The sequence below is a fragment of the Cydia amplana genome, chromosome 26, assembly GCF_948474715.1.
Source record: "Cydia amplana chromosome 26, ilCydAmpl1.1, whole genome shotgun sequence".
In the NCBI taxonomy this organism is placed as follows: Eukaryota; Metazoa; Arthropoda; class Insecta; order Lepidoptera; family Tortricidae; genus Cydia; species Cydia amplana.
The window spans coordinates 1,534,224-1,561,363 of NC_086094.1; the positions used below are offsets into that span (position 1 = coordinate 1,534,224).

Sequence of the window (27,140 nt, forward strand, 5' to 3'; positions counted from 1 at the left end):
GAATGCTTGGTACTGACTGTGCTCCCACAGATGCTGCACGCGTAGCAACCGCGGACGCCAAGGTGCACCTGGACATTATTAAGACGAAACAGGAGCTGAGATTTAAATATTTTAGGTAAATATACCCGTCTCGCTAACGGAATCGGCTCCTAAAACTAGTGCGATAAGGACAAGGCGAAAACTCCTGCGTAAAAATCTCAAAAATCGAGGTTTCGTACTCGACTGTTTCCTCCTCCAAAACTTAACCAATCGTAACCAAATTTGGAAATCTAAATGATTATTAAATTATCTGTGTCGGACCGTTTTGCTTTTTTGGCTAATTGATATCAGTTTTGAATACCACGCCTCTTCATTACGGCATAGTCAATTAGGCCATTCTTGAAGGGCTCTAGCGCCTTAAAAAACAAAAATATCAAAAAAAGCAAAACGGTCCGACACAGATATTGACAATATTAATCTGTGTTGAAAAAATCATTGCTCTAGCTTCAAAACCCACGGAGGAAACAGTCGAGTACGTTTGTATGGAAAAATGACCACTCCTGTTGGCTCTTAAAAACAACGGGTTGCACTCAGGGAAAAGTGAAAACTCAATCACTATTGCAAAATGTCTGCAGCACTATATATAATTGAGGTTAACGCCATCTAGCGTTATTTCGTCGCATTACTTGAAACCCCTAAGCACATCACTGTTAGAACTCGAGTTATAGTAATACCAGTTAGAGCGAAACTCACTAGATGGCATTTAAATCAATAAAGAAAAACTCAATGACATTACATGTAACAGTTTTTCGATCAGGTCACGTGTCCATCTTACGTCTTACGGTCACGTGACACCTGTTACGAGTTTAACATTTTTTCCCCATCACAAAAGTGCACAGCGCCGCTAAAGAAGTTTTCACTTCAAAAAGTTTTTGATATAAGCTTATTTTATCCCTGACTGTTTTCTTTCATCAATCATCAAGGCCAGTCCAGACGAGGTCAATTTATCGCCAATCTGATTAAATTGTCCGATCAAATCAGGTGGTGCGGACGCAAACGCCAATTTGGCCACTTTCACATTTTAAATTTATGGTGATATTCGAGCGCTCTAAATTTAAAAAAAAAATGTCCCTAAACGCGAATACTAGCGTCACAAATTGGTGTCCTTGCGTCCTCAACCCATTTTATCTGTAATAATCAGCGAGCCAAATTGGCGTTCGCGTCCGCACGGCCTGATTTTATCGGACAATTTAATGAGATTGGCGAAAAATTGTCCCCGTCGGGACACGCCTTTATTTTAAACGTCAAACTTCTATGAAAGACACGTGTTGACAATGGTACTCACCGCGTTATGGTGTCGGTTGAGGTTACCCCACATGCTGCAGGCGAGCACGCAGTGCTTACAGTTGTAAGGTTTCTCGCCCGTGTGCAAGCCCGATCTGTGGAGGGGAGACTGGGGAAACTTGATCCTTGGGGAGACTTAGTGTTGACAATGGTACTCACCGTGTTATGGTGTCGGTTGAGGTTAACCCACATGCTGCAGGCGAGCGCGCAGTGCTTACAGTTGTAAGGTTTCTCGCCCGTGTGCAAGCCCGATCTGTGTAGGGGAGACTGGATCCTAGAGGAGACTTAGTGTTGACGATGGTACTCACCGCGTTGTGGTGTCGTTTGAGGTTACCCCACATGCTGCAGGCGAGCGCGCAGTGCTTACAGTTGTAAGGTTTCTCGCCCGTGTGCAAGCCCGATCCGTGCAGGGGAGACTTGATCTTAGGGGAGACTTAGTGTTGACGATGGTACTCACCGCGTTGTGGTGTCGTTTGAGGTTACCCCACATGCTGCAGGCGAGAGCGCAGTTGTAAGGTTTCTCGCCCTTGCCCTCGCCCGAGCCAAATTGGCGTTTGCGTCCGCACGGCCTGATTTGATCGAACAATTTAATGAGATTGGCGAAAAATTGTCCCCGTCGGGACACGCCTTTAGGTAAGCAAACTTTATCAGTAGAAATTTAAAATGTGTGTGGGAGATTCTTCGCATCTACATTTTTGTAACACTTCTCGCCCGTGTGCAAGCCCGATCTGTGGAGGGGAGACTGAGGAAACTTGATCCTTGGGGAGACTTAGTGTTGACGATGGTACTCACCGCGTTATGGTGTCGTTTGAGGTTACCCCACAATCCACATGCTGCAGGCGAGCGCGCAGTGCTTACAGTTGTAAGGTTTCTTGCCCGTTCTGCAAGCACGATCCGTGCAGGGGAGACTTGTGTTAACGATGGTACTCACCGCGTTATGGTGTCGTTTGAGGTTACTCCTCATAGTGAAGGCAAGAGGGCAGCGCAGACACTTGTAAGGTTTCTCGCCTGTGTGCGAGCGGATGTGGACCTGCGCATACAATAGTACATTGGGCAAAAAGGAAGGTAAGAACTGAAATCACAGACTACACAGATAAGATATACATTTAATTGAAATGTAACGAGATAGTACAAGTGCCAAAAGTAGGAAATCGCAACGAGTGGCGATAAATTGAAACACGACCGAAGGGAGTGGTTTAAATCGACACGAGTTGCGAATTACCCTTTCGCAATTACAACGATTTACAGTACATATGGCCCTTTAAATTTTAGACATAGGCAAGTATTATGCTAATTACCGCACTAGGGCGCTAAAGTAGCAACATATACGTACTGTAAATAAAAAAACCGGCCAAGTGCGAGTCGGACTCGCGCACGGAGGGTTCCGCACCATCAACAAAAAGTAGAGCAAAAAAATCGTGTTTGTTGTATGGGAGCCCCCTTAAATATTTATTTTATTTTTAGTATTTGTTGTTATAGCGGCAACAGAGATACATCATTTGTGAAAATTTCAACTGTCTAGCTATCGCGGTGACAGACGGACGGACGAACGGACAGCGAAGTCTTAGTAATAGTCCTGTTTTTTACCCTTTGGGTACGGAACCCTAAAAATAATTCGACAACAAAATAAAACTGGATAGTACAAGTCGATTCATTAGAGCTGTCACGAATGGAAGGTATGAGCGAATGGAAATATCTGTGTGTCACATTTGCCAATAAAATAGTGACTCTGACTGTATACGCCGTGAGACTTTCAATCCGGAGATCGCGGGTTCGAACCCCGGCTCGTACCAATGAGTTTTTCGGAACTTATGTACGAAATATCATTTGATATTTACCAGTTGCTTTTCGGTGAAGGAAAACATCGTGAGGAAACCGGACTAATCCCGATAAGGCCTAGTTTCCCCTCTGGGTTGGAAGGTCAAATAGCAGCTGCCGTAAAAACTAGTGCCGTCAATTATTAGTGTAAGGGCTGAGTGGACGCTCGCTCGGCGACGCGTGCAGCGTGGCAGTGGGCTCACTTGTGATGTGAGCAGCGTGCACTAAGGCCGCTCCTATACGTGCGCATTTGTTTAACATGCACGCCGCACGCCCCGCCCCGCCGCACGCACAACAAGAGCCTCCACTCAGGCCTTACACTAAGATGATCCCCAAATATTTAGGCCCATTTAGACGATGCGAGAACTCGCATGCGAGTTTCATTACATTGCGGGTTTTGATCGGTCGGTTAAATTGGACGTAACCAACAATTTGACGACCGGTTTGGCCTAGTGGGTAGTGACCCTGCCTGTGAAGCCGCGGTCCTGGGTTCGAATCCCAGTAAGGGCATTTATTTGTGTGATGAGCACAGATATTTGTTCCTGAGTCATGGTTGTTTTCTATGTATTTAAGTATTTGTATATTATATATATCGTTGTCTGAGTACCCACAACACAAGCTTTCTTGAGCTTACCGTGAGGCTTAGTCAATTTGTGTAATAATGTCCTATAATATTTATTTATTAAAAAAAAAAATCCGCAAATGTAACTAAAATCGCATGCGAGTTCGCGCGCCGTCTAAAACAGTCCTTACCTCTAGACTTGACTTCGATGAGAATGCCTTCGAGCATTCATTGCAGACATACGGCTTCAGAGCCTGATGGTGTTTCTGTTGATGTAACTTCAGCAGTGATGGGAACTGCCACAAAATTGTATTATTAGGTAAAGTCTCCGTCAATAGAACTTGCTAACTATGTAATTGTAAACAAACCGCCATATTGAAATTGTCTCTGAATGATGAATTTACTAGTGATGGGCAAGACTCTTACTTACTACTTTACTAATGTCAAACCATATCCAATAATAAAATACCAAAAGTAAAAAACAAGTAGTTACTTACTTTTAATTTGTTTAATCACGATCAGAAGACAAATTGGTACTTAAATATGATGTATTGATGTACATATTTTACAACCGCGGCGGTAGGTACTGAGCGTGAGTTGGGTAGTGTGTAGCGGGTTTATATTACAAACTTTAGTCACAACACTACCCCATCATAGACAATTGTCGAATTTAAAAGAAACAAAAACGTCATTCCATCAGGTCCTAATAACCTAACTTATGAAACCATTTTAAAATTTTAATTAAATATCCAAGATACAGTTATATATTTATGTATTTTACGGAACGGACCGTTTCAATAGTGTATATGTGTATGGTTTCAATGGTGTTTGATGAGGTGGTGTGAAAATTCAAAGAGAAACAGTGATAAAACAAAGTTACGTTGTTTGTTTACATAGTTAGCAAGTTCTATTGACGGAGACTTTATATGTAATATTTCATATTTTATTAATAACTGACAGTAATATCGGCCCTGCTATGAAAAAAAACTCGTATCTCTCAATCTGTCAATCAAAAGAAAAATGTGGTATCTCTGTATGGGACGCATACAGAGTCAAGGTGGATTTCGACTACGGGGTAATTTCAACAAATCGAAATATCATCCATGCTTTACCTTGAAATTACCCCGCAGTCGAAAAAAAAGTAGTGTCTATATGTCATGAAGATGTGTCCCGCCAAGTTTGTTGCCGGTCCCATATTGGGATACCCTCCTCCAATTGAGGGGGGATTTAAATCTTCTCGGGGCAGAGGTGTAGTGTTGGAGCCGGTGTAGCTTTATTTGACGTTCATAAGCGCATTGCAGTATGCCTACTTGAATAAATTATCTTTTATCTTTATCATGTGTTGTGTATATTACATACAAAATGCTTTATAATGTGAATGCTGTCTACCTTTTTCTGTTGGAGATGCTTACTACTGGAATGTAGGTATAAGTCACTTGATATATTATTATTGTAATACATATAAGGAGAGGCATGTAATATGACTCTCCTCCACATAAGGAAGGGAATTTAGGTCATGCTACTGGACACCATCCACGTGTAAGTCTCCCCACCTAAACACGTGTAACCTAAATTTATATATAAACCTAGGGAATTTAGGTTACACGTGTTTAGGTGGGGAGACTTACACGTGGATGGTGTCCAGTAGCACGACCTAAATTCCCTTCCTTATGTGGAGGAGAGTCATCTTACATGACTCTCCGTATATGGATACATTCCTAACCTAATATGGAGGAGAGTCATATTACATGCCTCTCCTTATATGTATTACAATAATAATATATCAAGTTACTTATACCTACATTCCACTACTATCTATGTGTCTAGGGGCTATATAAGGCTCCAAAGCCTATGTATCACTGCGACCATCGCTGATCTATGTGTCTAACACAGGCACCAGCCATGGATGCAATGATTTTTTTTTATTAATTCATAAAATTTTTACAGCATTACAGCGGACTAATACATTGTGAAATTTATAATAGACAGTATTTATACAAACAAGGTACATGATACAGTCTAGAAAGGAAAAAAAAAACAAATGTCAGAAAAAAGACCGGCCAAGTGCGAGTCGGACTCGCGCACGGAGGGTTCCGCACCATCACCAAAAAATAGAGCAAAACAAGCAAAAAACGGTCACCCATCCAAGTACTGACCCCGCCCGACGTTGCTTAACTTCGGTCAAAAATCACGTTTGTTGTATGGGAGCCCCACTTAAATCTTTATTTTATTCTGTTTTTAGTATTTGTTGTTATAGCGGCAACAGAAATCATCATAAGACATCAAATTTCAACTGTCTAGCTATCACGGTTCGTGAGATACAGCCTGGTGACAGACGGACGGACGGACAGCGGAGTCTTAGTAATAGGGTCCCGTTTTTACCCTTTGGGTACGGAACTCTAAAAACTTATAAAAGACAGAAGATTCACGCTCATTTATCCATCGCCTCACAGAACTTCATACATTCTTTACACATAATTATGAATTAAATGTGACAAATGGGGATTTTTAAGTTATTACCAGGAATTTGTCTCCGCACTGCTCGCACATAATTTCTCTCTTCTTCACGCCGGGGTTCTCGCGGGTCTTCCGTTTGGCCCACTCGCGGTATTGTCGCGGATGCTTTGTCGCCATCCTCTGCTGTAGGTGCGAGCGGGACACGTGGGTCGAGTACGCTTGCGCGGTCGGAAACGATATCAAGCACTGTTTACAAATAATCAAGTCAGACTCCATCGCAATTCAACGCGGTAACGCAGCTAGTGTGATGGGCACCTTTGCGCGGGGAGGCCTCTTTCAGTAGTTTTTATGGGTGGATCAACTATTTCTTGTTGTTATTCTGTCCGGTCAGCCAATAGATAATAGTAGCATAGTTTGTTAGAAGACATTGTACACCACCTTCTTCTGACACGCTTGGTAGACGACCCTCAATGGAAAGGGTTTAGAGTTAGACCAAGAAAAGTCTGCAGCGATTTTGATAGCCCACGCAGTGCAAGTGTTATTTACACGTCATAAATTCATAGAAGTTTGACGTTTAAAATGACACTTGCACTGCGTGGGCTATCAAAATAGCTGCAGACTTATCTCGGTCTGACTCTATATAACTATCACAAAAAAGCGTGTTTGGTGAATTTGAATGCCTAAAAATCAGGTTTTAAAGAGTGACCCAGGAGAACGTAACCATGGCAACGAGTGACAAGAAAAAGTTGATTCACCCTTATATTCCTTGTTTTATTTTAGATATATTTAGGGTTGTTCGTTTTAATTTAGTATTATTCATGGATGTATTTAGTTCATAAGTTACTTATTTGTCTTTTTACTGTCTTTATCAATGAAGTAAAGTTCAGTTGATCCATTAAAAAAAATCAAGTCAGAGACGTCTTCTGGGCAGCATATGAGTAATTAAAAATTTTACTTTATAACTCTGTTCTCGTGTAAGTGACTTGTATGTCTTTTATGAGAATAAATATCTTTAAACCTAAACCTAATTAAGACAATATATTAGTGGTCATTTTTCCATACAAACGTTTTCGACATTTGCCTCTCTGGATTTAGTTTGCCCGCGACTTTGTCTGCGTGGAGTTAGTAATTTGGGTAGCTTATTTTTACCCAATCTGCTTTTTAACGATTCCCCATACAAACTTCCAACCCCCTTTTCACCCCCTTAAAGGGAGATTTTTGGGATAAAAACTACCCCTATGTCCTTCCCCGGGACTCAAACTATCTCCATACATACGTCTGGACATCGAATGATGGTAGCATGACGTGGGGGAAACGGGGTCATCCAAAGGATGATTTTTGGAAGATTTTAGGGGGGAGGGGGATGGTCAAAAATCGTCAAAAATAGATGACGTAATTTATGAACAGCCCCGAAGCTGTTAAAACTTCGCAAATTTATCAAAGTTGAAGAAAAACTAAAATCGAAATTAAAAATAAAAATCGGCCCAGGTAGGAGCTTGCACTAACCAATTCACATCGAATTGACTCCTTCGAATGTGTGTCTTCCGCATGCTTTTGTAGCGCGTCCTCGCTCGCACAGTTCTCGCCGCACTGCTCGCACGGCCGCAGGTCTTTATGCTCGCCGGCCGTGTCCGTATGTCTGTCCAGAGCGGCTGAACTCACGAACTTGGCTGAGCAGATTTTGCACTTGATTTTCTGAAAAAATATTCAAATATCAAATATCAACATTTATTCAGCAAATAGGCCGCAAGGGCACTTTTACGCGTCAATATGGAATTTACATACAGCAAAAAAAAACACATCAATAATTATAAAATACAACTAAGCCGTAAATATCAAATGAAACTAACATAGAGATGTATAAAGCCTCTAAATGTCGAATTACAAAAAACGCAATAACAATAGTATTGAAAAAAAAAAAACACAAAGATACAAAAACTATAATCTAAAATTATTTAGAGATGTAAATGTCTCTAAGTGTCATCATAACTAAAAGATTACAATATATAGTAGTTCAATATATTTATTAGACTACAGAGTTAGTACAATATATTTATTAGACTCAACATCATCTTCCTCGCGTTGTCCCGGCATTTTGCCACGGCTCATGGGAGCCTGGGGTCCGCTTGGCAACTAATCCCAGTAATTGGCGTGGGCACTAGTTTTTACGAAAGCGACTGCCATCTGACCTTCCAACCCAGAGGGTAAACTAGGCCCGTATTGGGATTAGTCCGGTTTTCTCACGATGTTTTCCTCCACCGAAAAGCGACTGGTAAAAATACCAAATGATATTTCGTACATAAGTTCCGAAAAACTCATTGGTACGAGCCGGGGTTCGAACCCGCGACCTCCGGATTGCAAGTCGCACGATCTTACTGCTAGGCCACCAGCGCCGGCTGAAAAAATATTAGACTAAATATGTGACGTTATCTATGAAAAGGGACCTTATTGTCGATGGCGGTTACGCCATTATTAACGATGCTCCGATATAAATACAATGCCGCGCGACGCTGTGCGGCGTAAGCGCCATCAACAATAAGGTCCCTTTTCATAGATAATGCCCCATATAATAATAATAAACCGGCTCACACCGATGTTGCCCCTGGTCGTCTTTGCGACGGCAGTTTCAGGTAGAGATGCCCCGAATAGTGGTTTTGGCCGAATACCGAATATTCGGCCACTCGCTCGGCCGAATACCGAATATTCGGCATGAGATGCGAACATTGTGAGTCACAATTATTATGAAAACTGTTCGCCAACAAAGCACAACGTTTGCTAAGATATATTTTTTTGTAAAACAGAACTAATGAATGTAGTTAGAGTCAATCAAATCAGACCCATGATAAAAATAAAATATTTCATAATCAACAAATGCTTAAAAAAGGGTATAGGCTATTTAACAACTTTCCAATAATAAATTAAATATACCTCATTTTTTGGTTTTTTTTTTGTGATTTTTCTTTTTAGGTAGGGGCAACAGATTAGAGATACCCCGAATAGTGGGTTTGGCCGAATACCGAATATTCGGCCCCTCTCTCGGCCGAAGCGCCGAATATTCGGCGACCGAATATTCGCATAACATTTGTATATTTTGAGTCAAATTTATTATGAAAACTGTTCGCCAAGAAGGCACAACGTTTTCTAAGATTTAATTTTTGTTACTCAGAACTAGTGAATGTAGTCGCGAGTCAATAAAATCGAACCCAAGACAATAAATAAAATTATTAGTAACCCAGTAATGCTCAAAAAAACAGTCATCGTATTTAAGAATTTTCCATGAAAACATTTTAAACATTAAATTTAATGGTCTGCGGTTATTTTTATTTTTTTGTTAGGTGTAAGAGATATTCGGTATTCGGCTGAATAGTAGGCAACATTCGGCCGAATACCGAATATTCGGCAATGTGGCCGAATACCGAATAGTTGCCGAATATTCGTGGCATCTCTACAACAGATATTCGGTATTCGGCCGAATAGTAGGCAACGTTCAGCCGAATATTCGGCAAAATGGCCCAGGTATGGAATTTACCTTGTCATGTATTTTCGCCTTGTGCAGCCCGAGGCCCTGGCGGCTGACGAACACCTCGCCGCACTCGTCGCACGCCACGTTCAGCCCGGGGTGAGCGAGACGCACGTGCGACAAGTGGCTCGTTCTCTTTCTAACAAAAAAAAAAACAACGGGTTGCACTCCGGGAGTGCCGGCAGAAGTGAAAACTCAATGACTAGTGCAAAATGTCTGCAGCACTATGTATAATTGAGGTTAACGCCATCTAGCGTTATTTCGTCGCATTACCTGAAACCCCTAAGCACATCACTGTTAGTACTCGAGTTATATTAATACCAGTTAGAGGGAAACTCACTAGATGGCATTTAAGGCAATAAAGAAAAACTAAGTTTTTCGATCAGGTCACGGTCTCACGGTCACGTGACCTGTCGCGAGTTTAACATTTTTTCCCCATCACAAAAAGTGCACAGCGCCGCTAAAGAAGTTTTCACTTCGAAAATACTGAAGTTAACATAGTAATATACTAAGACTTGGTAAACTAGCAATTTTTTTTAAATTGTAAATGGTATTGTATGACCACTCTCCACTGCGTAACTATGAAACACACCAACAAGTATGATACATAAAACACCCATGACTAAGGAACAAATATCTGTGCTCATCACACGAATAATTGCCCTTACCGGGATTCGAACCCGGGACCATCGGCTTCACAGGCAGGTTCACTACCCACTAGGCCAGACCGGTCGTCAGTAAGGCATGTCTTTTCGAAATAAATATATATATATATCGACAGTTGATAAATCGAATATCGTTAGTGTTGTGTGTCGACAGAGTGACATCCCTAGTGCGCAAAACGTTCAAGCGGATAAACAAGACCAAGTGCGGGTAGTTCGAAAAACTCGCGCGGTTACACGATGCTGATGTCAACTTAAGCCAGTCTTCTCCGAGACCACGGGGACAACGCCGTCCTCGAAACGTCGGAGGTAAATCTTAAAACTTAGATACGTGATTAAGTCCCGTTGTATAATTTAATAATGTGTAAAAATCGTGAAAGTTTAAATCAGTGTTACATATATAAATCAATGACATAAACCCACATGAAGCTCTTGCCACAGTGCTGGCACTCGTAGACGCGGCCCGTGTGCACGCCGTGGTGCAGCATCGCCTGCGACCTGCACATAGCCATCCACACATTTATTTACTTAAGTCATAGAGAAAAAAATACATAGAGTGCTCACTCCATACATCAGTTTTAGTACCAAAAAGACTATTAGCATCTAGTATCGAGTAGCGGAACTATCAGTACTGCTACTTGACAATAGATGTAGCACCGACCGGAAAGTCTTATGCTGTTGAGATAAGACTTTCCGGTCGGTGCGACATCTATTGTCAAGTAGCAGTACTGATAGTTCCGCTACTCGATGCTAGATGTAGACACTGAAATTAATAGTCTGAACTGATGTATGAAGTGAGCACTCTTGTCTTACTTATTTCTCTATGCTTAAGTGTAAGGCCTGAGTGGAGGCTCTTGTTGTGCGTGCGGCGGGGCGGGGCGTGCGGCGTGCATGTTAAACAAATGCGCACGTATAGGAGCGGCCTTAGTGCACGCTGCTCACATCACGCGTGAGCCCACAGCCACGCTGCACGCGTCGCCGAGCGAGCGTCCACTCAGACCTTACACTTTAGGGTCACCGATGAATACATCTAGCTAATCACACAGGAACAGATTCGGGCTAATCAAAGTAGAAGCTAGACTAAGTTTTTGGGAAGATTTTAGTTTTTGATGAAAGCTTGTACTTTTTTTTTTTTTTTTTTTTTTTTTTTTTTTTTTTTTTTTTATAAATAAATATTATAGGACATTCTTACACAGATTGACTAAGTCCCACAGTAAGCTCAAGAAGGCTTGTGTTGTGGGCACTCAGACAACGATATATATAATATAGAAATACATAAATACATAGAAAACAACCGAGACTCAGGAACAAATATCTGTGCTCATCACACAAATAAATGCCCTTACTGGGATTCGAACCCAGGACCGCGGCTTCACAGGCAGGGTCACTACCCACTAGGCCAGACCAGTCGTCAAACTTTTCTTTCCACAGGCAACTAATTGACTAGGGATTGCAATCCGGTCTGGTTTTGAATCCTTCCGGATCCGGCCGAATTTTTCATCTTTTTGTGGGAGTTGTGGGTGGGGCTATAGATATTTTAAGAGAAAAAGAAGATTTTAATTTGTGAGATTGATTATTGTAATAAGACTAAGGCCAAGCCACACCAGATGCGTGTGCGTGACGTGCACGTACACGTACACGTCCCGCTGCGTTGTAGAATACGAAAATACATAAGAGAGGACACACCGCTTGCGTGACGTGTGCGTGACGTGCGCGTACGCGTGACTTGCACGCAACGCAGCTCCGACGAGACAAACCGGCTGCGTACTGCGTGCACGCGTCCACGCAGCGGAGCGGCAACGTCGCTTCGTTGCGTGCAGTGATGACGTTGTGTTTAACTGCGATCCCTATGAGAGGGCGAACCGAGCAGGTTCGGACACGCACAGCTCGGTGCTGCATAGGTGCTGTGCGTGTACACGCGCAGCTCGCTTGTATTCATTTACAACTCGGTCGGTGCGCGTGCTGGGTTTTAATATGGATTCAGTGATAAAAGAAAGACTAATTAAAATTTTTCGTCAATACGAATGTATATTTACAACATAGCACAAAGATTACAAAAAAATACGTCTTATATAAATAATTTTGGCCTGTGGGAACAAATCGATGTTAGGTATTAACCAGGCATGTTATATGTGTAATAATTGCAATGGCGGCATTAGGTGAGCTGCTTCCATTTGCAACGGGAGTCACATGATGTACGAGGGGTGTTCAAAATATTCTCGGTATGAGAATGAAAACAAACAAGTACGAAAAGTTTGATATTTTTATTTTTCAATATACTCCCCCCCCTATGTTCATACACTTAAAAGATCGATCAATTTTTTTTTTTTTCCTGCATAAAAATATTTTTTATCTTTGGTGTAAAAATGCTCCTCCACTGCCGCCTTCAATGCTTCATCATCGGAAAATTTATTTCCACGCAGATCCTTTTTAAGATTGGGGAACAAAAAGAAGTCGCTGGGGGCTAAGTCCGGACTATACGGTGGGTGAGTAACAGTTTCAAACCCACATTCAACAATAGCTGCCTTGGCAATATGAGCAGTATGGACGGGGGCGTTGTCATGCAGTAGCATAACACCTTTGGTTAACTTTCCTCGCCTCTTTTCTTTGATTGCATCCTTTAATTGACGTAGAATGTTAGCGTAGTACTGTCCTGTGATATTTACACCTTTTTCTTTATAATCGATCAGTAATACTCCTTCACAATCCCAAAATATCGTGGCCATGACCTTGCCAGCTGAAGGGATGACCTTGAACTTCTTGGGATGAGCTGAACCCTTAATGTGCCACTGCATGGACTCTTGTTTACTCTCTGGGTCATAATGATGAACCCAGGTTTCATCTCCAGTAACTATTCTTTGCAGCACCTCATCAGGATTTTCACCGCACAGGTCAATAAAATCGGAACAACAAGCTACACGCATGTCTTTTTGAAGCCGAGTCAGCATTCGCGGAACCCATCTTGCACTTACTTTTGACATATTAAGATGGTCATGGATAATATCATGTACGGTACCAATAGAGAGATTGGTTACTTGTGCTATAGATTTTACCTTCACTCGACCATCTTCCAATATAAGTTTTTCCACTTTATCAATATTTTCTTGTGAAGTAGCTACTACAGGCCGGCCAGGTCTAGGGTCGTCTTCAACACTCTCCCTTCCACGTTTAAACTCGCTTGACCACTTTTGAATGGTAGATAAAGAAGGAGCAGACTCACGGTAAACACAATCCATTTCCTCTTTTATGGTTTTTTGATTTTTACCCTGTTTTGTCAAGAATTTTATCACGCATCGATGTTCTAATTTAGTTAACATTGTCAATTCCCACATGATGTTCATGTTTGTTCAGCAATTGCAGAAAAACAAAAGAACATCTCGGTTCGAATTATACTTTTTTTAAATGTCAATGAATAAACCTTAGCGGCCAGTAACGAAAGAAATTTTAGAAGAGGTTGTAAGATATCAATACCGAGAATATTTTGAACGCCCCTCGTAGGTACTGTCGCAGGAGTATTTTATTTTACTGCACGCATAACTGAGCTGCAGCGTGCACCTGCGTGGCGTGTGCAGCGCACGCCACGCAGTGTGCTGCACACGCAGCCGGTGTGGCTCGGCCTTTAGTGGTTACGTAATTAAAACGTTGTTTTTTTAAACTTAAAACTGTCGTTAAATTAACCCATTAGAAAAATATCCTTAACTTCGCATATAACGCTAAAAAACCGGCCAAGTGCGAGTCGGACTCGCGCACGGAGGGTTCCGCACCATCAACAAAAAATAGAGCAAAACAAGCAAAAAAACGGTCACCCATCCAAGTACTGACCCCGCCCGACGTTGCTTAACTTCGGTCAAAAATCACGTTTGTTGTATGGGAGCCCCACTTAAATCTTTATTTTATTCTGTTTTTAGTATTTGTTGTTATAGCGGCAACAGAAATACATCATCTGTGAAAATTTCAACTGTCTAGCTATCACGGTTCGTGAGATACAGCCTGGTGACAGACGGACGGACAGTGGAGTCTTAGTAATAGGGTCCCGTTTTTACCCTTTGGGTACGGAACCCTAAAAACATAATAAAATACGTGACTTGATGAATTTTTCATCCGCAATACCAATCCGGCCGGATCCGGCTGTAACCAGACCGAAACCAGACCGGATTGTAATCCCGACTCGCATTACCTCGCCCCGCGACATGAATCTGACGGACTTCTGGCGTGCTCTCAGTAAAGCGACTTACCCACACATACACAATGACGCAACAGACGTGCCGTGCACACATAAACGCAAATGATTTTTTCACACCAATTCGGAAAAGAGCTTTTTCTTCCCTGCTAGGAGGGATCAAAGTGACACTTTTCCTCCCTGCTAGGAGGGATCAAAGTAATACTTTTCTGTTCTAGCACACTACTTTTAAATTTTTTTGCACATTATTTTTTTAGCTTAAATAATCTGTTTAAGCATCAGATTGTGTCAATACTAAGTTTTTTATTTTCCTCATAGTTGATGTGAAAAGCAGTATGTGTCACACGGTATCAAAATTATTTCGTCTTGGGCGTTAACACTTGAATCCCTTATTACGCTCAGGATTCTACTATTATATTGTATTATAATAGTAGAATCCTGAGCGTAAGCTATATTCTATTGTAGAATCCATCGCTTCATTCAGGATTCAATGTACGCCCTTGACGGAAATATATCATTTTGATCCCTTGTAACACAAACTACTATTGATCAGGGATGTTGCGAATATCCGCATCCGCATCCGCAACCGCGGAACTTCCGCATCCGCATCCGCATAAAATCGATGCGGATTTAATGCGGATGCGGATGTGGAACAGGTCGGTACAGGAACGTCTTAGCATCGGCGTAAGTGCTAGACTGCTAGCTAATTTAGTCATTAACCAAAAAAACCTATTAGAAATGAGCAGTCAAGCGTGAGTGGGACTTAATGTACGGAACCCTTGGAACGCGAGTCCGACTCGCACTTGGCCGGTTTTTTGAAATAAAAATTACTAAAATGTAATATTTGACGTTTTTTATGTACCCATCTTGACATCCGCATCCGCGGATGTGAGCCTTTAAAAATCCGCATCCGCATCCGCGGATGTCATAAAATCGGCATCCGCAACATCCCTGCTATTGATGTATGGCGTGTCCGCCCTGTGACATAGATACTGACCTTTTCCTAGACACGAAGTCGCAGAGCGTGCATACCATCTTGGTCCGATGCGTTTCCTGGTGCGCCGTTCGCTTGCAGTTACTCGCGAAGCGAATGTGGCAGACCTCGCACTCGTACGGACCGCTGCTCTAAAATACAACATAAGGTCAACTTTATTCATGGGCCATTTTATTATTGGGCATGAGGTAAAGGGTTAAGTAGATACCTAAGTTTAAGTTACCTATCAACTACCTAGCTTGCATATACATAAAGGAGCCTCGTCTGCCAACAAACCACTCTGTGGTTTGGCAGAAGAATATATGTAATTAGTTGTAAGCAAGATCTCTGAATAAACGTTTCTTATTATTTTATTTAAAGTTGTCCCCTACACTTTTTTTTCATAATTGGAATTCATTATGTTATTTCTACTCAGAATCATGAGCTCTTTTGAACCTAATAGGAGAAAAAGTGTCCCAAGATTTCCGTACATTTTTCGATCTTTCCATTCCGAAACCGCCATACAAAGTCTATGAAAAAATTGTAACGGAATGGGAAAAACCTTGGGACACTTTTTTTCTCCTATTAGGATAGAAAGAGCTCGTGATTCTGAGTAGAAATAACATATAAATTCACAAATTAAAAAAAAAGTGTAGGGGACAACTTTAAATAAAATGGCCCCCATATCAAAAGGTTAACAACTTATATATATAATATATCTATATTACATAGGGTTCAATGTCCAAGTGCGATTCGCTGATTCTTAAATCTTTAAATTAAACAATCTTCCCCCCAAACCCTTGAAAATAAGATGAGATACCTTCTGAGGTGTTTCCCTTGCGCTATGACATGGGGTTCTTCAAGAGGCAGGTATTTAGGGTTCATATAGTTCGTTTTTTAACATTAGAAAAAGACTACGAGATCTTGACGAGTATTTTAACTGAAAGACGCTTTTTAAAAATCAGTAACTGTTACTTATGAAAGCAAAATAATGTAAATACTCGTATATGATTCATAATTGTTACATATTTGCCGTGACTTGTTTTTCAGAAGTGTTTTTCAATAAAAAGACACGTCAATATTGTTTACCTTTTTTCTAATGCTAAAAAAACGAACTTTCTAATGCTATAAAGCAGCGGTCGACAACCTGCGGCCCGTGAACCTGTACTTGCGGCCCGCGAGCCTCCCTGGCTATTTTGTATGTAATATTGAGAAACGACAATGTCTGATAAAGTCATAAATATTAACAAAGTATGGCCCGCGTCAACTTCGTTAACTACTATTTGGCCCTTGGCTGCTAAAAGGTTGCCGACCGCTGCTATAAAGGGTGGCAACGCATACGTGGCTCCTCTGATGTTGCTTATGTCCATGGGCGGCGATGAATGTTTGTTTGCTTTCTATTACATGAAAAACCGGCCAAGTGCGAGTCGGACTCGCGTTCCAAGGGTTCCGTACATTAAGTCCGACTCACACTTGACTGCACATTTCTAATAGGTTTTCCTGTCATCTATAGGTAAAAAACTATTTTGTGTTTGTTTTCAAAATTTTAGACCCAGGAGTTTCGGAGATAAGGGTGGTAATTTTTTGCCTATTTTCTTGAATAACTGCTAAACCATTTATCTTAAAATTATAGCTGGTGGCCTAGCGGTAAGAGCATGCGACTTGCAATCCGGAGGTCGCGGGTTCGAACCCCGGCTCGTACCAATGAGTTTTTCAGAACTTATGTACGAAATATCATTTGATATTTACCAGTCGCTTTTCGGTGAAGGAAAACATCGTGAGGAAACCGGACTAATCCCAATACGGGCCTAGTTTACCCTCTGGGTTGGAAGGTCAGATGGCAGTCGCTTTCGTAAAAACTAGTGCCCACGCCAATTACTGGGATTAGTTGCCAAGCGGACCCCAGGCTCCCATGAGCCGTGGCAAAATGCCGGGACAACGCGAGGAAGATGATGATGATATATTTGAGATTCTTACAATGCACTCTTTCATTTGATATGTAACACGATATAGTTTGAAAAACTTTATTTTTAAATTTTCTCATTTACTCCCAAAATGGCCTCCATATTTAATAGTTATTTGTACAACAAGAGATCAAAGTTTGATATTTCTTCGAGTGCTTATTTTGAGTCCCGTGCACGCGAAAGATTCTATACTAGATTCACGAGCGTAGCGATTGAATCTAATTTAGAAACTTGAGCGTAGTAAGGGACTCAAAAGCGCACGAGATGTAAATAACTTTGATCTCGTGTAGTTCACAAAACTTTTCACCTCAGAAGTGAGAACATATTAGAGAACCCAAACAATGTATTCCTTCTTCATCACTTACCTCTACTCACTCATGTTTTCTTAAGATATACCAACAATTAAATTTTCACCTCAGCAGCTCGAACAAGGGTACTTTGCTACTTAAAAACAGCGAGCAAAATCGCATTTTGCTCACTGGGTGAGCAAAATCGCATTTTGCTCATTTTGTCTCACTCAGTGAGCAAGATGCGATTTTGCTCACTGTTTTTAAGTAGCAAAGTACCCTTGTTCGAGCTGCTGAGGTGAAAAATCCATTTATTTACGTTACACGTCCATCTTTGGGTCACAAACTTACATATGTGTGCCAAATTTCAACTTAATTGGTCCAGTAGTTACGAAGAAAATAGGCTGTGACAGACGGACAGACAGACAGACAGAAGAGTGATCCTATAAGAGCGGTTTCGCACTAAGAATTATGAAATAATATGAAATATGGTCCGAAGTAGCCGTAGAACTATTTCTATGGTAATTTACGCACTAGATCCGTCTGATTTCTTTCCGAAATCGGATGACAGAGTGCGTAGATTACCATAGAAATAGTTCTACGGCTACTTCGGACCATATGTTCACGGATTCGGATCGGACGTAGTGCGAAACCGCTCTAAGGGTTCCGTTTTTTCCTTTTGAGGTACGGTACGGAACCCTAAAAAAAAGACTTACAGCACTATGCCGCCGCATGTGGTTCTCATAAGCGTTCTTGAACCAGAATCCTTTGTAACACTCCTCACACTTGTAGTCCGTCTTTAGGTAGTTGTTGGTTTTCTGACGCGCTGCCAATTCTGCTAACTGCTCCTCCTGTACATACAGCAACATTCGACCTTATTACAAGAGGCATAAGGTCCACCGATGGACAGTTAACAGTGTGGGCGATTGTACACAAAAAAAAGAGTGAATAAAAAAAAACAGAAAATATCAACATCATACCACCCAAAATGTACGAAACAGGCGATTTTTCGCGATTTCTGTTGGTCCCATAGTAAATAGTAGATTGTAAAACAAGGGTGGAAAGTGAACCATTTCACCCGAGATATTTTGGCGCTCGAATGATGAGAGAGCGCCAATATTTCGAGGGTGACATGGTTACTTTTACCCAAGTTAAACACTCTACTTTTCATTTCGACTATGAGGAAAGTCAAACACGAGAAATGTAGGTTTATTCTATGTTTAATTCACTCGAATCACTTGAAAAATCCATTTTGAACCAGACCAAGTAATGTGTCAACAGTTTATTTAGTATCAAATACCCCAGTGGTCGTGAGTTCAAGTCTCACCCATGACAGTAAATGTATCCACTTTTAAATTTATTCTAAGCTAATTCTTACCTTGCTCAAAACAACAAATTTCACTGAATAAGTATTTTCAAAAATCTTATTCTTTCTCATTTCTTCGTTTTCATTTTTTATTCTTTTACTTCCTCTCACCACTTTACTTTCACTTTTTTTCTTCTCTTTTTTATTTCCTTTTAGCTTTTTTACTGTATTATTAGCATTTTGTATATTACTAACGTTTCTTTTTCGTTTTTTTACTGGATTTTTAGTATTTTGTATACTACTAGCATCATTTATATTTTCAATATGATCATCTCCAAATCCTACGTTCCATTCATTTCCTGGACTGACTGACTGACAAGACTTATCTTCATTTTCATTTATGACATCACCATTTTCACTCTTTATTTCAGATTTGGTTCCTATTCTATCTTTTACAGGTATTATATCGCTTCCTTTATAATTTCTTTCTTCAGCAATATCAATATCAAATTCTATCATTTTATCAGTATTGTTTAAAATATTATTTATGTCAATTATATCTATGTTCGGTTCATCTTTGATGTCTCCTGCTATTGTTGTTTGTAAGTTTATGTCTTGTGTTAAGGTTTCCATTATTTTAATATCATTTTCTGGTGCAGTTTCCTCTTCAGGGATGCAGTCGATAGTTTCGACTTCAGTTACGGTTAAATTGAAGAACCGGTGAGAAGGCTGATATATACTGCAAATGTAATTTGTGTTTAACTGGAAAATTAAGAAAATAATTACATTTACACACCACCAGAGACTAGTAAATATTCAAGGCGTACAACCTCCATACAAAATTGTGTTCCACACATACCTTTTTACAAGGTTTACTATTTTTAGATTATACATGGATCAAGGAAAGGAAAAAAACTCAATGTCGAGTGTCCAGTCAGTGTCGAGCAGAGCCAAGAGGCGAGAGGGTAATCATTAGCTCGAGCTTACGAGCTTGAGGCGAACACGACACGAGCCGCGAGCCGAGCAACAAGCCGCGAATGTAAACAAACTTTTACCTGCCCGAAACATGTCGCCAATAGCATAGAGCCATAAAGTAAGACAAGAGTGCTCACTCCATACATCAGTTCAGACTATTAATTTCAGTGTCTACATCTAGCATCGAGTAGCGGAACTATCAGTACTGCTACTTGACAATAGATGTAGCACCGACCGGAAAGTCTTATCTCAACAGCATAAGACTTTCCGGTTGGTGCTACATCTATTGTCAAGTAGCAGTACTAATAGTTCCGCTACTCGATGCTAGATGCTAATAGTCTTTTTGGTACTAAAACTGATGTAAGGAGTGAGCACTCTATGTATTTTTTTCTCTATGCCAATAGTGACTAAAAATTCAAGTGAGTGAAACCGTTGTTGTCTAAACAGTTTAAGCTTTTACCTGTCCCGTCTGCAACCCTAGCAGGAGCTGTTGTTGTGTTTGGAGACACATATTCCTGAACGAGGCACACTTGATCAGCAGGGTGCGGCAGTGTGAGCACAGGTATTGAGGGAGCTGGTCTTTGATCATCTAATAAAATAATAACCTTCTGTCAAATCTTAAAAGCATTTTGGCACTTGTGTTTATCAGGGAACAAAGTTTTACAGAGATTTGCTAAGTTAGTAATTCTTTAGGAGTTTTAGGTATTAGGTATACCCTTTTAACATTAATTTTAACTATAATATGTTACGTTGATTATGTGTGTAAGTACTTATAACAGAGACTCGCGCCTGCAGTCAAACTGTGCCAACAGTTTTGCAGGAAACTGTATTAGATTGTAAGTTTATTTCATGTAATAATAATAACAAGTAAATAAATAAAATATATATTCATAGACATACATACAAAGGGTAAAACTCTCATAGAACATTTCCGAGAAATTTCTGAGAACGTTTTTCGAATCGAATCGTGATATTTCTCTGTTCTCTCAGGAAAATTTCGCTAGTACTTGCTGCAAAACTAAGTGGCGAGTCAGGTTATAATGCTCTTGGTTGGTCTTAACAAGGGTAAAGGAGATAGCATTATTATCTCAGTCGCCAGTTAGCATTACAGCAAGTATAATAGGCTACATGACTAATTTTCATTTATGATATTTATCAATCGATCGGGTTTGTTTTTAGGATCAAATGTCTATATGGGACCCATTGCATTAAAGCTATACAAAAGTTAGAAATTATAGTCAAAGTCTGACAGTCCCACTTCACTCGCGAAACGCCCTGAACAAAAGGACAAGTGAACGTGACGTCAAAGTCCCTGAGATCCCATCTTGTAGTATGGACTGTATGGACAAAAAGAAGAAAATTGTGTTTTTGTCCGTGAAATATTGCGTTTATGTATATAGTTGCTGTACAATATTTTTTTGGATAAAATGTAAGGAATCGAATAGTACCCTTACTTTTATCGTTTTTTGAAGTTAAAAAAAAACTTAAATTTTGAAACTTTCAGGTCCTGTATTTTTGTAACATTTCCGTATTTTATTTTAATATCCACATTATTGTGATAAATCAACATGTGTCATCATCCCTATTGACAGCCAGCATCATGTGCATCAATAAAATGTGCTTGCAATAGAGAAAGCAACAAATTACATAAATCCTTGTGGAAAGCATTGACATAGATATCTAGGGACTGGCTTTACGGGCAATAATAATGAGGCATGACAGGGGCCAGTACAGCGGTGTGAAATCGTTACAACGCGATTGGTTGATGAGTTCACATCACGCGCGCGATTGGTTGACGAGTTCGCATTACGCGCTATTGGTCGCAACTAGTTGCGTTAAACTGCACGATTGGCTGGAATTCGTGAGAAGCACCGCTGAACTAGTACCATTTTTAGCGCCCCATTAGCCCGTCCTTAGATATTATACGTCAATGGTGGAAAGCGTCTTTTCTTAAGTAGTTAACACTTACAGGAGTCCCAGCGATGGCAGAGAAAGCGTCAGCAAGTCTACACTCATGGATATTGTGCAATTTGCCGTCGGTGGTTAAACAGGCGCGGCAGCACAACAAATCCTGGCCGGAACACGTATTCTGTACCATGGGCAAGACGATGTAATAGTTATCCGATCCATCGAGCTTAAACATTGTAGTTTGAAGAGAACGCGAGTTGGTTGCTGTTTAAAATGCACTATTATTTAAAATTAGTGCACCAGTAATCCAAAAACCATAGAAGTAGGATCCTATAGAATTGCTAACTAGCTATGTACATACTATAGATTATAGATTCATGGCATAAACCGAAAAACAAACCAATTAAATAACCATGTGAAAAATTGTGAACCGGTTTGGTCGGTTTGTGAACTGTCAAACCTGTCCGCTATCAATAAACATAATTTTTTTTTTTTTCGTCCATCTGGACAGGCTAAAGCTCTAAGCCATACTGCCTTGTCATAAGTAGGTTTTCTTCTTTTGAGTTAATTCTATCCGGTAAACGTCTTCAGTAAATACCTTGGAGGATACAACTAAACGGAGTAGCCATTGACAGGCTTTCCCCTCTGTCGAAAATAGGCGGCCAACGGTCATACACAATGTATGGACTGACGTTTATCTGACATGGCTATTTTTACGTTACGCATACATTTGACGTTCCCCTCCCCCGCTAAAATCGGCAGACTGTTTTGTACAGAAAATTACAGACATGGCGTCTCCGTTTGATTATATCCTCCAAGGTTACAGTGTGTGAAACGCTTTAATCCAACCTCGTGACTTGTTATAGTCCGACAAGAAATTGTAGAAAATTATTGAGGGCGCCACTTCCTACGTAACCGTCACATGTTTGACGTAAAATGCTTAAACATGGCAACAATTTAGTATGGAATTTTTTTAGTTCCATTTTATTTAAATTCTACTGTTTTATGTCGCACTGTACTTTAGCAAATTCAGTGCCGAAAACCCGACTATCGGGTATGTTATGATTACGTTCCCGGTCGGACGACCCGATAGTCTGGATCGTGGACTGCTTTATATGACGAAATTGTTGTGGCCTAGCGCAGACGTCTTCTTTGGCTGGGTCGCAATGGATGTGTTAAGGCGCCAGTACACAGTGGTCAAGGATGGTCCATGTCAAGCCACGCTTTGCAATGCGCAACTGTAAGCCTAGGTATACCAGGTAGATGTTCACATAATGGTGCATATATATACAATATACACAATAGCGGGTCTCTGATTGATATAAATCTATAAACTGAAAAGCCTGTCATTGCTCCACGATAATGACATTTTGGGCTATCAAAATTTAATCAAGCGGTCAATAATTTAAGCTGTTAGTGTTAATTTAAAAAACAATGGCGACTGCGTGAACACCACAGGCCACGGTACGCCACGAATCCTTTGAAGTGTGCCAAAAACCGGCCAAGTGCGAGTCGGACTCGCGCACGGAAGGTTCCGCACCATCAACAAAAAATAGCAAAACAAGCAAAAAAACGGTCACCCATCCAAGTACTGACCCCGCCCGACGTTACTTCGGTCAAAAATCACGTTTGTTGTATGGGAGCCCCACTTTAATCTTTATTCTGTTTTTAGTATTTGTTGTTATAGCGGCAACAGAAATACATCATCTGTGAAAATTTCAACTGTCTAGCTATCACGGTTCGTGAGATACAGCCTGGTGACAGACGGACGGACGGACGGACGGACAGCGGAGTCTTAGTAATAGGGTCCCGTTTTTACCCTTTGGGTACGGAACCCTAAAAAACCGACAACTTCCCACTTCCCTATTGCCCACCACGGCTGACAACTGACGGCCAGTCGTCCGCCATTGTATACTATTGCCCCCTGTACACAATGGCGATGGCGTGGCATGGCCCGTCCATCACCACTGTGTACTGGGGCCTTTAAAGTTTAGGCTTTAGGGTCGCTAGAAAAAAAACAAACAGTTTATTTATTGATAAAAAAAATCATATTCAAGAAATCATAAATAGTATAAAAATGTGCATTGCTTGTAATCAAAGAGCCTTGTCGGTTCTACAGATTTTTTAAATTGCCGCGTTTCTGCTGGCTCAACTTTCATTAGCCAGGCTCACAGACAAGACATCCTCTAGACTGAGCATAGTAGTGCTACCCCCTCTGTCACAAATATACGGTAGTTTTTCTTCATTTTCGAGTCAGTGTCTTTGTGTGACGTCCGTGTGTTTGAACGGACCAATCACGGCACGGGACTCGCTCACCTCGTCCCCCGCACCCCAGTATTTTTGGCAGCATCGGTTTCATGAAATAATTGCTCTAAACTCCGTCTAGAGGATTCCTAGTCTATAGCCAGGCTCTGTTCTATCTTTATTTATGGTTCATTTCTCTTTTAATTTCTGCGCCTGCCGTTTGCGGCCCCTAGGCCAGCCCCGGCCGCCATGTTTGGACTCGATGTGGATGCGCAGCATTGTCTTGGTTGTCAGCGTGCTCCCACAGATGCTGCATGTGAAACAGCCGCGGATGCCTAGGTGCACCTGGACATAATACTACATTATGATACAAAGTACTATTAACCCTTTAACCGCCAGAGTCTGATATATAAGACATTACATATCCAGCTCATTTCGCCACAGTCTGATAAATAAGACAAAGATCTGATTTGGTTTTTACAGCACATTTATAACTCCCGTAACTATGCCAACCTTACACTGCGTGGTGCAATTACTGTCGGTGGCGACACGAGCACGCTCGATCATAAATTGCTGGCGGTTAAAAGGTTAAAGGAGTGCAAAACATGTCAATTTTGTTATAGTTGTTACGCAACTTACATAATCTTGGGATGGGGGAATTAGAGCCAAGGACAGTCCTTCGGAAAGGCGTAGATAAAAGGTTAATAGGGTTTCTAGGATAATATTATATAACTATAAGGTACTCTAAAGATAACTAAAAGGTACTCTAAAGATAACTAAATTTGGGGCGATATTGTGCGCACGAGCTGAAAGCGAGCGCGCAATAAGAAAGCCGTTTCACGTCTCCCCCAGGATCAAGTTTCCCCTAGGATCAAGTCTCCCCTAGGATCAAATCTCTGGAATCACGTCTTCACTAGGATCAAGTCTCCCCAGGCTCCCCTGCTTTTGAGTACGCGCAGATCCACGTTGTGGTTCTTGTGGTCTTTCGCGGCAGGCAATATGACAGCTGCGAAATTTTACTTAACTGTTTTAACGACTAAAATTTGATTAATATGGAAGTTTCCTTTTTTTCCTCGCAAGTGTGTTGAAAAATGTAGTATGAAACGTGTGTATTGGTCATTACACACAACGGCTGCCGTTGTGAAGACGTGATTCCAGAGGAAACTTGATTCTAGGGGAAACTTAATCATAGGGGAGACTTGATCGTAAGGGAGACTTGATCCTAGGGGAAACATGATCCTAAAGGAGACTTGATTCTAGGGGAAACTTGATCCTAAGGGAGACTTGATCCTAAGGGAGACTTGATCCTAGGGGAGACTTGATCCTGGAAGATACATGCTGCTAGGGGAGGATTAATGTTGATGATGTACTCACTGTCTTATGGTGTCGTTCGAGGTTACCCCTCATGGAGAAGGACCTCGGGCAGCGCTTACACTTGTAAGGTTTCTCGCCCGTGTGCGAGCGGATATGGATCTGCGGATGCATAGTAGGTACATTGAGCAATAAGGTACGAACTGAAACAGATCGCGTGTAAAAAAACGGACAAGTGCGAGTCGGACTCGCCCACCGAGGGTTCCGTACTTTTTTAGTATTTGTTATAGCGGCAATAGAAATACATCATCTGTGAAAATTTCAACTATCTGTCCCGGTTCATGACATACAGCCTGGTGACCGACAGACGGACAGTGGAGTCTTATAGTAATAGGGTCCGGTTTTTACCCTTTGGGTACGTAACCCTAAAAAGTGTTCAGGGACAAAATCGAACCAGCGTCCTCTAATTTTTTTTATAGTATATGCAATCCGTACGGCGCCCTATAGCCACTTTATTTAGGGTTCCGTACCCAAAGGGTAAAAAACGGGACCCTATTACTAAGACTTCGCTGTCCGTCCGTCCGTCTGTCACGGCTGTATCTCATGAACCGCGATAGCTAAACAGTTGAAATTTTCACAAATGATGTATCTCTGTTGCCGCTATAACAACAAATACTAAAAATAAAATAATGTAAATATTTAAGGGGGGCAACAAACACGATTTTTTTGCTCTATTTTTTGTTGATGATGCGGAACCCTCCGTGCGCGAGTTCGACTCGCACTTGGCCGGTTTTTGTATATGACATCTATTTCAGTTTATAGTTTATTTTTATTGTGATAGACTTCATTTGATACATAAATAATGTTGATGAGATTATTATTTTGATGTGTGAATCAACTTTTTCTTGTCACTCGTTGCCATGGTTACGTTCTCCTGGGTCACTCTTTAAAACCTGATTTTTAGGCATTTAAATTCTCCAAACACGCTTTTTTGTGATACTTATAAACCCTTTCAGTTTCGCGTAATATTCCCTATGAATAAATTATGATACTTACAATTAAATTTTTTCTCGAGGTGAAGCCCTTGGGACAATCATTGCAGACAAATGGTTTTGGCGCCTGATGTTTGAGTTGGTTATGTTGTTTCAGCATCGATTCGGCCTGCCACAAAATTGCATCCATATGTATGTATCTTTTATTGGTATACCAGTAACTGTTACACTGACGCATACATAAATAAATAAATAAATATTATAGGACATTATTACACAAATTTAAAAAGCCCCACGGTAAGCTCAAGAAAGCTTGTGTTGTGGGTACTCAGACAACGGTATATACAGGGTGTCCCAAGAAGTAGTGATATACTGAAGCTGGGAGGTAGAGGACCTAGAGGGCTATCTGAATCACCCCCATGTATGTTCCGCGATTTTTCGTATTTTCGGAGTTATAATAATAATAATAATAGTTCTTTATTTACAGGTAAAAACCCATTTCAAAAATTAAGTACAGTGTAAAAATACAAAAATACAGAAAATAAAATAATAAAAATGTTAAAAACACTTAAGAAAAAATACCTAAAATTAATAATAATTAGGCAGTCACGGTCAGGATCGTCACTTCCTGTTCCTCTCACGGTGCACGGATATCCAG

General features: G+C 40.9%; 1 protein-coding gene and 1 long non-coding RNA gene across 2 annotated transcripts in view; one reads left to right on the forward strand and one right to left on the reverse strand.

Moving 5' to 3' along the window:
• On the reverse strand, window positions 1-26,649 carry LOC134660177 (uncharacterized). The gene is made up of 3 exons (XR_010097849.1): window positions 26,547-26,649; window positions 25,554-25,652; window positions 1-68 (listed from the first exon to the last, which is right to left on the reverse strand). It is a non-coding gene; the product is annotated as an uncharacterized LOC134660177 (long non-coding RNA).
• The window catches only part of LOC134660168 (zinc finger protein ZPR1), a 200,906-nt gene that overhangs the window by 124,534 nt on the left and 49,232 nt on the right, over window positions 1-27,140 (forward strand). The gene's annotated exons all lie outside the window — the stretch shown is intronic.